Here is a 14,143-nt window from a genome sequence, read left to right on the forward strand (position 1 = left end):
GGATGTTACCTCATTGTTGTGTTCCTCCTGGTCAATTTCATCAGAGAGGTCAGCTTGCTCAGATTGAGAGTGATCAGCATCATCGGCCATGAAGCATATGTTTACCGTTTCATTTGCATCAGCTTCGGATGATGTTGACTCGTCACTGTCACTCCATATTGCTACCATTGCCTTCTTGTTTCCCTTCTTATCTCTTTTTAGGTTTGGGCAGCTTGACTTGATTTGCCCAGTTTGGTGGCACTCAAAACATGTGACAGACTTGGAGCTGTCCTTCTTATATTTGTCACTGGACTCAGCTTTGTATTTGTCACCTCTTTTGTATGGCCTTTTGCTGTTTCTGTCATTTCTTCTGAACAGCTTCTTCATCTTTCTAGTGAACATGGCTATTTCCTCATCATCAGTTGACTCAGCTTCTGTGGAGTCAGCTTTCATCACTAGAGATTTTTGTTTCTTATCTTCAGATTTTTCTTTTGCCTCAAAATTTTTCATAGAGATCTCATGGGTCAGCGGGGATCCGATTAGCTCATCATATTTGTAGGTAGTCAGGTCCTAAGTTTCTTCTACAACTGTTTTCTTTGCTTGCCAACTCTTAGGTAGACTTCTCAGGATTTTCTTCACATGTTCCTCTTCAGTGAAGTTCTTTCCAAGTCTTTTGAGCTCATTTATGATGTTGGTGAATCTTGCGTTCATTTCTGAGATGTCTTCGTTTTCATTCATCTCAAACAGCTCGTAGAGTCTCATATGCTGATTGACTTTGGACTCTTTAACCTTACTAGTGCCTTCATAGGTCACTTCAAGATTTTTCTAAATCTCATGTGCTGACTCACAACCTGAAATCTTATTGTATTCTGCAGCATCTAAAGCATATTGAAGCATATTTATAGCCGAGGCATTATTTTGTAATTTTCTGAGGTCATCCTCTGTCCACTCAGCTTCGCTCTTAACAATTTTTTCATTGTCAACAGTTTTATATGGCACATGTGGACCTTGAACAATTGCAAGCCACGCACTCATGTTTATGGCATGAATAAAGTTTTTCATCCTATTCTTCCAGAATGTATAATTGGATCTAAAGAATAGGGGAGGCCTAGTGATTGATAATCCCTCAGGGAGTATCTGTGTTGTTTGGTTCCCTGGAAGGAAACGAGTGTTGTTCTCACCCATTTATGGGATCCACTCAAGATAGTTATATCTTTGAGTAGAGAGCTTATGCTCTGATACCACTTGTTGGTCCCGTGTGATTAGTTCCAAGGGGGGGTTAGGAACTAATATAACTTTTTTTCGTTTGATTGTATGCTGACTTAGTTATTTTGCAAGTTGGTCAGCTCAGCTTTTGGCCAGCTTGGCCAGATATGCTATAAGACAGCTTTGGACGGATATTGACTAAAGTTGTTTTATTTATAAGTTAGATATTGACACTCTTGGAGGTCAGCTTCTAACTCAGCACTTGAAATTACTCAGAGTCAACTTTAAACAATTTTATATGCTGAGTAAATTTCACATACAACACATGCACATATATATATTGAGAGAGAGTTTAGAGATTACTCAGTATCACTTATCCTGGTTCGGCCTCTCCGCCTACGTCCAGTCCCCAGAGTCCTCCGGGCTTTTAGAATCCAATACTGAGCTCTTTAAAGGTAGAGCACAAACCAATTACAAGGCAGTTGAATATGCAAAAGTACCTTCCTCTATTCGTCTACTCAACTCCTACTAAGTGCTACAACCCAGCACCTAGATTTCTCTACCACTGAATGTTTACAACCAAACACTCAGCACAGCACTCTCAATTTTACAATTGATAAACACTTGTTCCTTTTCAAATAAAGAACACTTTAGAAGATTACAAGTAATCACTCTAGCATTTACACAAAGAATGAAAGATGGGTGTAAGATCTATTTTTGTAACTAAGAGCTTTTGTATCTTTTCTCTCTTGTATTTTTCTTTTTGTAATCCGACAATGATCCAAGAATTCTGATTGTCCTTATATAGGAGAAAATATGGGATCATATCATTTTGAAATGATGTAGCCGTTAAGGTTAAAACGGCTCTTTTAGGGGACAAATTCTGGTCAGCTTCAGACTGTTCCGGCCATTCCCTTCCTCTACATTTCTTCAGACGTCAGGCTTGTCCTCTTGCGTCTGGCTTGTCCTTTAGTGTCAGTTGTCCTTTACCAATGATCCATCGACCCATACATCTCGAAATGTGTCTTCTGCGTATTTCCAAGGATTCAATTATTGGTACAGAGGGGCGGTAATCATTGTCTTTTAGCTAACGACTTTTTCATGATATCCTGAAGAATCACTCAGCTTCTACTTCGTAAAACCTTGTCATTTACAATTTCCAATCCGAGTGTAAGTTTAGTCAGCTCAGCTTCATGAGACAGTTGTTGTGGGCGTGTATGTCTTTGTCTTTTGATGCTAAGTTTGATTCCACTCAGCTTGATACTTTAGGCTTCTATGCTGACCTCTTCCTGTCTTACTTCTTATATTTATCTTTATTTATATTTACACTCAACATTGATCAAACAGATTAGTACAATTAAAATAAAGCACTTAAATTTAATTGTCTCCTAATCATGGATGATTTTGTCAAATCAAAATCTTGTGGAAAGGTGTTTCAACAAAAGGCACGGATCCCCATGCAAAAAAAAGGAGGATTTTGGGAGCTTCTCACTCTAAAACATTTTTTAGAGAGAGAAAGTTATTTTTTTTGGGAAAAAACATTTTTTTTCCTAAAAAATCCGAATTTCCTAAAAGTTAAAATTTTATTAAAAACACCGAAAAACACAAAAATCGTAACTCGTGTAATCAACCGACTTCAGCTGTCAATACCGATCTTGAGGTATTATCCGATGACTAGACTCGTTTTATTTATTTCCTTTATTTATTCATTTTATTTGTTTTATTTATTTAGGTGATAGTTTTATTTATTTAGCTAGTTATTTATTTATCACGTTTTATTTAACATTCCGTATTTATTTAATTTTTCGTCTCGTATTAAATAAACGCTTGGATTTGTTTTGAAATAAAAATCTCGTTTAACATCCCAATACGAACCGTGATCCGATCCAAAGGTAGTTCGGGATTAAAAAACGTTGTAATTATAAGTTTTGAAAAATATTTCTAAATAACGTTTTAAAAGAAAACATCGTCTTAGGAGTCTCCGTTATAGACTATGATCCAATTTGGGTAGTTCGGAGGTCCAAAACGATAGAATAGATCTAATCTAAAGCTTTTTAATAAATCTGAAAACTGTTGGAGTAGTTCTATAATTTTCCATTTTCTGTCACTAAAAGCAGTTTACCGATGGATTTTCCGTCGGTAAAGCTGCTGGAATGTAAAAAATGCTGTTTTGGTCCTTCTTTCTCAACTTTTAGACTTTTGGTCCTTTATATATATATATGTATAATCATGTAATATATGCATTCAAATTATTTTTAATTATTTTGTATATATTTATTCAACATGTTTAGATATTATTTTTCATTAATTTGATTTGATAAAATTATATGTATATATATATATTTTCCTTTAAATTCATTTAAACTATACATACTTGTCATTTTGGGGTTATTAGGGGTTATTTTCTATATATACTTATCATAATAGTTTTGGGGTTAAAGGTTAATTTCTTATCATTTGTGAATATTATTGTCTTTTTTATCTATTAATCATAGTCTTTATTATTTACCTTTTCTTTTAAATGTATATGTATAATTATCATTTCTATCAAATATATATATATATATATGTATATCTTTCTTCTTTTCCTTTTAAATTTCCTATATGTATATATGATTTGGAAAATATTTTGGTTGGGTGAATTGGGATTTGATTTATTAATTGTTGTCATTATGTTCAAATGAAGGATAATTGAGTGACAAAAGGAAAATAAAAGATAAAAAGAGATTTCAAGTTGTTTGTTTAAATTAAAGCTTTTCTAGATATTCTTCAAGTGTAAATAAAAGATTTTTGTCATTTTAAACCGTTTCCAAAATATCACGTGTTGAAACCTTAATTCGTTCCAACGGCGGATTAAGCGAACCTTGTAAATAAAACCATTTTCATTATAAATAACCGAGTTTTGAATCGTTTTCCTGATTAAACAGTTTTGTACAAAAATAAATGGACTTGTATGTTTAATCACGTTTTTTGTTAAAACTTCTTATCTCACGTTTTCAAACGCTCGAGTCGTTCCAACGGCGATTCGAGTCGATGTCATGTGAATTAACGGGGTTTTGAAACGTACCTAAATCATTACAACGGCGATTAAGGTACGAACCATGTAAATAAACTCGTTTTCGGGGAATGAGATTAGTTTAGAGTTAGTATATGGTCTAAAGCATAAAATCACACTGTGAATAAATCAATTCTTTCTTCTCCCCTTCTCTCTCCTGTATACTTTAAAATTATGCAAAATGGGTGATTCTTTACTAAAATGACTTTCAAATAACATGCTCAAAACGGTTTTCAAAGCGAGAAAGAAAAGGTTTCAAATGAATTTTAAACTTAAAGAAATATGCGATTAGTCCGTTATCGCCTAACACGCTAAGTAGGAGGCCGGTGGTTCATAACCGGGCGATGTCGAGGTGCCTAGTAGCCTTTCTCCGGAAAGGAGCTAGCCTTCTCGGCTCGTACCTAAGTTTCCCAAACCCACACCGGTCTCCCGCAAGGGATCGGTGTTCATTTTCCCATTCGTGGGTGGCGACTCTTCCATACTCCGAGCTCCGGCCCTGTCGAGCAGCTTGATTCCACGATTGGTTGCTTTCGGCGCCAATCACTGCATCTGTCATCGATGGTGTCCACCCCCCGGTCAGCTCGGGCGAGGCCGCGGCACCTACAAGTGGCGACTCTGCTGGGGAAGCGAGAAATTTGATTCCGGAAGGCGTGTATTAAGCCCTTAACGGGGACGGATCGTATTATTTCTTTTCGTATGCATTCATAAGCATTATTGCAAACCTTATGGGTAATTTCCGTGAAACCTCTAGCGAGAGTCCATTCGTCGCTCGAAAGAGGCTAGTGTAAGTTCCCCCTTACAGTAAGGCGCCAAAGGGTCCCCATCCATTCGTTAGGGGCGAATTTGTGCGGTCCTGTGAGGTCCCACGATCAGCCGTGTCAGCATATAGTAGCCTTAGAAGTTGCCATAGGATTACCCGTTACTATTTTTGATGTGATAAATGAATCAATTCTTGTTTTCAAATTGCCATGATACGTGTCTAATCCTAAAATATGTAAAGGAAATGAAGCGATGCGTTAATATATACTCTTAAATCGATATACAAACTACCCCAAAACGTCGAAACAATGCGAACTAAAGACAACTTAGTCATCTCGTATGAATGGACTTGTGCGACCCGCCTGGTCCCTTTCCGTGTCCCGAAGAAGGCACATGTTCAGGAAATACATTATGACGTAAGCACGTATTAGTACAAATCCTTTTGATATTAAGGATAGTTATATCTCGATTCAAAAGATTATATTAACGATAGCCGTTATTCACATTCTTTAAATACGTTGGGATAAAGCGAAATTATGACAAAACGAAAACAAAGAACATTTCTATTTTGAACGACCCCGTTGTAACGTAAAGAGTTTTGCAAACGTGGCCCGTCCCTTCCGAATAAAAGATGAGCTTTTACGTTATGCCTTGCGTTGTTCTAAAGAGAAATGGATGTATCCACAAAAGTGACTAAAAAAATAAAAAATAATAAAAAAAATGAAACCGACCAAGATCATTCTGTATCTACGATATATGTCAATCTCGAGAGTAGTTAAAGAAAATAAACCAATGCCGTTGAATACGTGCCTCGAATGAGTATATACGCCGCTTAAAATCACGAAGCCGAATTAAGCTAAACCGCATGATTGCGCCATATGTATGAGACTGTGGGTTTGACTAATGGCTCGATCATTTCGACCATTACCAAAACTACAAGAAATATGGCCCGATCTGCATGTTTTCTTAACTCGTGCCAAGATGAAAAGAACAGTAATATCCTCGCTTCAAATAAGCATGCGATTCAACGAAACGTTGATTTTCTATAACCACGCTAGGATGATATATCCCGTAAATTGGAAGAAATAAAGAGTTGTTATTAGCCGAAAGATTATCGTGCGCTCAAATAAGACTCGTCGTCTTTTCACGTAGCTAAAACGAGCAAGCGGATTCTTGACGCTAAAAACAAACACGTTACGCGATGAGTCCGTTCCCTAAGATAAAATCCAAAAGTGATATCATCACTAAACAAACACGTGGTTACGTCTCTCGATAGATCCAAAAGATCCCGTCGTAATCCAAAAATCGAGGCACGAACCCACGCGAATGAAAGGGAACGAATCATTGTCAATAACGAACGATTGAACCAAAAGAATAACTCGTACCACGTCTAAGATCCGAGATGCACTCAAAGGGTGTCAAAACCCGAACTAATGCGTCTCGCGAAATAACAAAAGACGAGTTATTCAAAAGGACAATCCATTTGGTCGATATCTTAGTCACTGAATGTTGATACGTCAAAACGAACTTTATTGTCTGATGGATGATTTACTTTTCCGCAATAATCGACGGCATCACGCGTCCCCTGGACCGCAATGTGAGCCCCAAACCAAAATCCTAGGAAAGAGACTTGGACCATCGAGTGTGTGGAGGAATAAGGGTGGAAGAGAGATGTTATGATACGTGTAATTAGACTGACGTTTGTTCTTCTTATCTTATATATCCGTAAATAAATAAACGCACACACCATGAATCATGCATATAAAATCATGCATACATACTAATGGATACCGTTCGCGCAGACTTCATCATTAAGCGGTTGTGGTTTCGCGAGAGTAATCGGCTAATCATGCAGTTTGATCAGCTACAGATTGACAGTTCCGAATCGGCAGTTGTGGCTTCTGAATCATCTTCGTCCGAGTATACTCAGTCTTCGCCCAGTATGCCTGCGACCGACGAAAAGGTGGCCGAATTGGAAAACTCTGTGAACAACATTAATGATCAGTTAGCCGCAATTTTGGCCCAACTCGCTGAGCTGGCGTTGAAGGATAACAAGAGTGGTAGTAAGCGCTATGAGAATGAGGTGAACACTGGTCCCCACTTCGGGAACGAGGATGACTATCAGGATTACATCCAGAAACAGCTTGAGAAGGAGAAAGCTAAGGAAGAGGAATGGAAGCAGCACATTACTCAGGAAGTGCAGGATCTGCGTGGGGGAAGCTCCGGGAGTCAGGACTTTTATAACTTGAAGAACTGTTTATCGGCAACTGCTTTGCCTCTGAAATTCCGGCTCCCGGACATGAAGAAGTTCGATGGAACTGGGGATCCTACTGCCCACATGAATCAGTATGTGGCTGTGATGAAACACACGATCTTAACCGAGGAACAAGTTCTTGGACTGTTCAATACTTACCTGGAGGGGGCTGCCCTCGTGTGGTTTCATGTGTTGCCGTTGGTGACGAAGAGAGATTGGAAAGAGTTGGCGAAGTCATTCATCGCCCAACATAGTTTCAACACTATGCTTGAGGTTACGCTGAAAGAGCTAGAGAGCACTAAGCAGCAAACTGGTGAGTCTTTGTCCGATTTTGTAAGGAGGTGGAGAGCCAAGGCGGCAGTTATGAAGTAGAAACCGCTTGAGCAGGATCAGATCGGAATGGTAATTGGCAACACTTTGCCGTATATTAAGAATGAGCTGCGGTATATGCCTTTTACCGATTTCAATCAGATGTATAGTTGCGCCTTGACAGTAGAGGGGGATGGTGAGCCGAAGAAAGCTTATACCAAGTGGACGAAGTCTGGATATAGTACTGGAGGGCCAAGCGCGAGTACCGAATCTGCTGCGGTGAAAGTGCTTGAACTTAATGCTATCGAGAAGAGGCAGTTTTCCAAGTTTGATCAGACCTACGCAAAAGTTTTCGAACGATTGCAGAAAAAGGGATTGTTGAAAGCCCTCACTCCTTATAACAAAGCACCTCCCACTCCGCAGATACAGGCTAGGGGGTACTGCGAGTTCCATAGTAATTATGGGCACAATATTGAGAACTGTGAGAGGTTGAAGCATGAGATCCAAGATTTGATTGAGGAGAAGAAGATAGCTGATCCTTCGTCGACGAACCCTTCCACTAGGCGTAATCCATTGCCTAATCATAGGGCGAGCATGATCGGGTCTGGGCTCGAAGAGAGTTTGGTGATGGAATCCTTCGGGGCAAACAAAGAGGAGTTGTTGGACTCCGATGAGCAGAGTAATGTGGGAAATGGTTTGTATGTGTCCTTTCTGGGCAAGGAGCGGGAGGGTGAACCGATGGATGAAGGACTAGACGGCGGAGCGCCGTATGATGAGGATAGTGCCGAAGAAACCGGGGAAGGGTCGTCTCGAACTATTGTGCCAGAGTTGAGTTTATTCAGTGGGGTGGAGAATCCCGATGTGCACTTGCGCGAGTATATGCATGATATGTTTGTTGAATCCTTTGGGGTGGACGAGGTTGCTCAGTGGTTCCACCATTCATTAATAGGCGAGCCTTTGAGGTGGTTCCACTCATTGCCCGATTCCTGCAAGCACGATTGGGAACAGTTGTCTGACCTATTCCTAGAGAAGTACAAGAAGGCTAAGGATAGGACCACAGAATGTTTTGCGCTCCAAATTGGGCCTGTTAAACGTCCGTTGCCAGCCGTCAGTAAGTATAACGGCAACAAGGATCCAATGGAACACCTTCACTTCTACTTGTCGGCCATAGGACCTTTGGGTTTTAACGAAGAAGAGATCACCAGTCTGTTTTGCAATTCACTAATGGGGGAGCCGCTGATGTGGTATATGTCTCTCCCGATGCGTGTCAAGTGCAATTGGGCCGCAATGACCAATAGGTTCATTAAGGAATATATGGTATGGATGCTTGCGGAGCAAACACCGGACTCGCCCTCTTACAAGATGCCTGAGGCAGTATTAGTAATGCCCAAGTATGGTGGATATCGGGATCCCGCTGAGCATGCAAGGTTATTCCGCAACCATATGTATGACGCTGGGTTCCCTCAAAGTGAGTTACACGAACACTTCCCGGAAAATCTCATAGGAGAAGCCTTGTTGTGGCACCAAGGGTTATCAGAGGAAGAAATGGGTCATTGGATACCTCTTCGGGATAAGTTTGTGTCAAGATATGAGATGTATGTTCCATGGACGGGATCCTTGGAAGATCTGGATAGAATCAGGCAATTCCCCGAAGAACCGTTTGTTGATTACGCTAGGAGGTGGAGGTATCACTACGAGCAGTGTCAAGAAACGATGAGTGATAAGGTACAGCTCATGTGCATACAGAGAGGCACGATTTCGATGGCGGCAAGAAGGATGAACAGAGTGTCCCTCAGGGACTATGACGAGTTGATAGGCTGGGCCATGTATGGATCGGCGGATCCCTTGTATTTGAATTCAAACGTCCCTCATGTGATGGATATGATGGTGGTGGACATTTGGGAAAGTTCCTCGGAGGAGGAGGATGCCGATCAGAGAATTCCTATCAATATTTGGGATGAATCTGATGATGAGCCGGAGATTGCCGTTATGACAAGATCAGGTCGAGTGGCCAAGGGGAAGGCACCAATGGTGGAAACTGAGGCGGGAGAAGGATCGGCTCCCAAGCCCGATGATCAAGTCCTCGAGCAGTTGAAGAAAACACAAGCCAAGTCTACTGTGTGGGAGGTCTTGTGCCATTCTAAGTACCACCGTGAGAATTTGATGAAAGAGTTGCAGAATTTGGTCATCTCTACCGATACTGAGCCGACGGCACTAGTAGGGGCAATCATGTCCCGAAAGAGAACTGAAATCACCTTCACCGATGAAGATCTCCCAGAAGAGGGGAAGGCTCACAACAAGCCTTTATACATCCGAGCTGAAATTAATGGGAAGAAAACCAGCTGTGTAATGGTTGATGATGGATCGGCCATTAATGTTTGCCCGCTGCAACTCTTGTCCAAATTGGGAGTAGAAAGAGGAGATCTGACTGCCTTGAAAACCGTGATCAGGGCTTATGATGATAGCCGTAGGCACATTGAAGGAGTCTTTAAGGCCAAGCTGAAGGTAGGGCCGCATGAGGAAGAAACTGAGTTCACTGTGCTGGATATACCAGTGACCTTTGCTGTGTTGTTGGGACGCCCATGGTTCCATAAGCTAGGAGGTGTGCCCTCCACGCTCCACCAAATGATCAAATTCCCCTCTGGGGAGGAGATAGTGACGATTAGAGCTGAGAAGTTGAGTTCAGTGGCTGCATTGGGAATTGAGCCTCAGCTTTTCTTCGGATTCCAGGTTTCTGGGATCTACGATTCTAGCATGACCACCGATGTGGTGAAGATGATGAAAGGGGGTTTCATCCCCGGAATGGGCTTGGGAGCACACCATCAAGGGTTGCCAGAATCTCCGGACTTCAAGAGTCAGAAAACACGGAGGGGTTTGGGATATGAGCTAGGAGGTCCGTCCAACAGAGGCAGTGAAGGAAGGGTGGGCCTAAAGAAGTATTTTGTGAATGAGGGTCACGGGAAATTTTATTCTGGGACTCCTGAGTCATGGACTAGCACTGAAGGAAAGATTCTGTTGGGCTTCGAGATCTTCAACGATGTCACCAGCTGGGGCAAAGGAGAGGCAAGCTGCTTCATCGAGGAGATCATGATGTTAGATCTGAATGCTGAGGAGCAGGTCATCACGATGGAAGCAACTGTGGGAGCGGTGGATGAGCCCAATACCTCCAAGGCCTATGAGAAACCCGAGAACCCCGATGATGAAAATTGTATTACTGCTTTATTTGAATCCGATGATGTACTCGCCAATACTATCAATGAAATGAATTCTGATTTTGCTTACTTGCTTGATGTTGATTCTGATCATTGCATGCATTCTCATTCATATAACATGCCTACATTTGAAATCAATACAATAGAAATGTCAACTTTCAATCTTGGCACGGATGAAAATCCTAAACTTATACAAATTGCTCAAGAATTAACTACTGAAGAGAGGAAAGAATTTGAGAGAATAATTAAAAAATATGAAATAGTGTTTGCTTGGACGTACGAAGATATGCCAGGAATCGATCAATCAATCGTAACTCACCGTATCCCAACATACCCCGATGCTAAGCCCGTGAAACAGAAACTCCGACGCATGAGGCCGGAATGGGCGGATAAGATCAGAGAGGAAGTGAAGAAACAGTTAGAAGCAGGATTCATCGAAGTAATCGACTATCCCCCCTGGGTCGCAAATGTAGTGCCAATCGCAAAGAAGGACGGTAAAGTGAGAATGTGCGTCGATTATAGAGATCTCAACAAGGCTTGCCCCAAAGATGAATTCGCATTGCCTCACATCGACGTATTAATCGACAGTGCAGCATCGAGCGTCTTGCACACAAATGTTGACGGCTTCATGGGCTACATGCAAGTTCAGATGGCAGAAAAGCACAAGGCAAAAACCTCATTCACAACTGAGTGGGGAACGTACTGCTATAGAGTAATGCCGTTTGGATTGAAAAATGCTGGGGCAACTTATCAGCGAATGGCTACGGCACTGTTCCACGATATGATACACAAGGAAGTGGAAGTCTATGTGGACGACATGATGGTCAAATCGGAGACAAGAGAGGGGCATTTCGCTGCACTTGAAAAGTTTTTGGCCCGAATTGCAGAATTCAAGCTAAGGTTGAACCCGAAGAAGTGCATCTTTGGTGTTTCATCCGGGAAAATCTTAGGCTACGTGATCAGTAACAAGGGGATCGAGGTGGATCCCGACAAGGTAAAGGCCATACAGGAGATGCCGGCACCAAAAAATGAGAAAAAAGTGAGAGGATTTCTGGGGCAGGTTCAGTATATCAGTCGGTTCATAGCACGACTCACTGCGATCTGCAAGCCGATCTTTAAGTTGCTACGAAAAGATCAACCCACGGTTTGGAATGATAAGTGCCAGCAAGCATTGGAGAGTGTCCGGAACTATTTGTCTAATCCACCGGTTTTGAGACCGCCTAAACTTGGAAAACCACTTCTCCTCTATGTAGCGATCGAGGAGCAATCAATTGGGGCAATGCTGGCACAGGAAGGAGACACCGGTGTGGAGCATGCGGTGTATTATCTGAGTAAGAAGTTCCTGGAATACGAACTTAAGTATAACATGATCGAAAAGACGTGTGTGGCAGTGGTATGGCTAACAAAGAAGCTGCGGAACTATTTTCAATCTTACAAAGTAATCATCATTTCCAGGATGGATCCCGTGAAGTATCTATACCGAACTCCGTCTCTAATAGGGAAGCTAGCCCGATGGTTGTTTCTCTTGTCCGAATTCGACATCGAATATGTAACGAAAAAGGTTATTAAGGGGAGAGCCGTAGCGGAATTTCTGGCCAATTAGCCTCTAAATGCGGAAGAGGAAGAGATAAACTATGATTTCCCCGATGAGCACTTGAACGCAATAGAAGTTATACCGTGGAAAATGTTCTTCGATGGAGCGGTTAACTCAAATGGAGCCGGGGTAGGAGTGCTGCTTATCTCACCAGAAGGAGAAAGGGTCCCAATGGAAAAGAAGTTATCCTTCCCTCTCACCAATAATATGGCCGAGTATGAAGCGTGCATCTACGGGTTGGAGTCATTAGCAGCGTTGGGAGCATCATATGTTGAAATTTGGGGCGACTCAAAACTGATTATCGAACAAGCACATGGAAACTGGGAAGTAAGGGAAGAAAGGTTGCGTCCATACCTAGACCAGTTGGAGGGATTGGCGCAGAGATTCAGCGAGTGTCATTTTTATCACATTCCTCGAGCACAGAACCATGCAGCGGATGCTTTGGCCACTTTGGTGTCAGTATGGGATAACCCTCGGAATCGTGCCTCGAAGCCTTTGGTGCTGAGGAGGTCCCACAAACCGTGCTATGAAGACGTAATGCCGTTGGGAGCAGATGAAAAGCCTTGGTATTTCGATATCGTAAACTTCATGAAAAGTGGAACATACCCGGCAGAATCAGAACTTAGGGATCAGGCTGTGATCAGAAGGTTAGCTCAGCAATTTGTCATCCACAATGACTTGCTTTACAAAAGACACCCCGATGGTTTACAATTGAGGTGCTTGGATGAGGGGGAAGCCCGTGAGGCAATGGAGTCAGTACACTCGGGAATTTGTGGAGCCCATATGGGAGGAGCAATATTGACAAAGAAAATCATAAGGCAAGGCTTCTATTGGCTCACCATGGAAAGAGATTGTAACGAATATGCAAAGAAATGCCATGATTGTCAAATCCACGGAGATTATAATCACTTACCAGCTATGGAACTGCACGTGTTAGCACCCATTTGGCCGTTTGCGGCTTGGGGCATTGATATCATCGGGGAGGTGAGGCCTAATGCGTCGAACGGACACAAATTCATTGTAGTCGCCATTGATTACTTCACCAACTGGGTAGAGGCAGAATCGTTTAGCAAGTTGGGGTCTAAGTAGATGAGGAAGTTCATTGAAAAGCACTTGATCACCAGGTTCGGAGTGCCTCATCACATGATCACGGATAATGGGGTCCAGTTTCAGGGAGAGGTGAGAAGTCTCTTCCAAGAGTACGGTATCGAGCATCATAGATCTTCTCCATATCGCCCACAAGCTAACGGGGCAGTAGAGGCCGCAAATAAAAACCTTAAGAGGGTTCTCGTAAAGACGGTGGAATCGCATCGGAATTGGCACGAGCAGCTTCCGCTCACTTTATGGGCCTATCGCACGATGGTTAGAACGTCAACTGGGGCAACTTCGTTCTCCTTGGTATATGGGGCCGAAGCCGTTCTCCCGATTGAGATTGAAAAGCTATCGTTGAGAATCGCAGTAGAAGCAGAGATTCCTGAGACGGAATGGGTGAAGAAGCGATATGAGCAGTTAGCATTGGTGGATGGGAAAAGGATGGAGGCTCTTTACCATGTGCAGTTATATCAAAGAAGGATGGCCCGAGCCTTCAACAAAAAGGTCAAGGCCAGTGATAACTTGGGAAAAAATCCTTGATCGGAGCACTTCCCTGTGAGGCGCCGTTGGGATCGACCGGGGACACTCCGATGCCAAAGTCAGTAATATTTCTGAGAATAAATTGTAAGCATAAAAGTAGAGAATCAGTAAGTGTACCTTTGATCCTAGGAAGCTGGGGTATT

The sequence above is a fragment of the Euphorbia lathyris genome, chromosome 6 (genome assembly GCF_963576675.1).
Source record: "Euphorbia lathyris chromosome 6, ddEupLath1.1, whole genome shotgun sequence".
Lineage (NCBI taxonomy): Eukaryota > Viridiplantae > Streptophyta > Magnoliopsida > Malpighiales > Euphorbiaceae > Euphorbia > Euphorbia lathyris.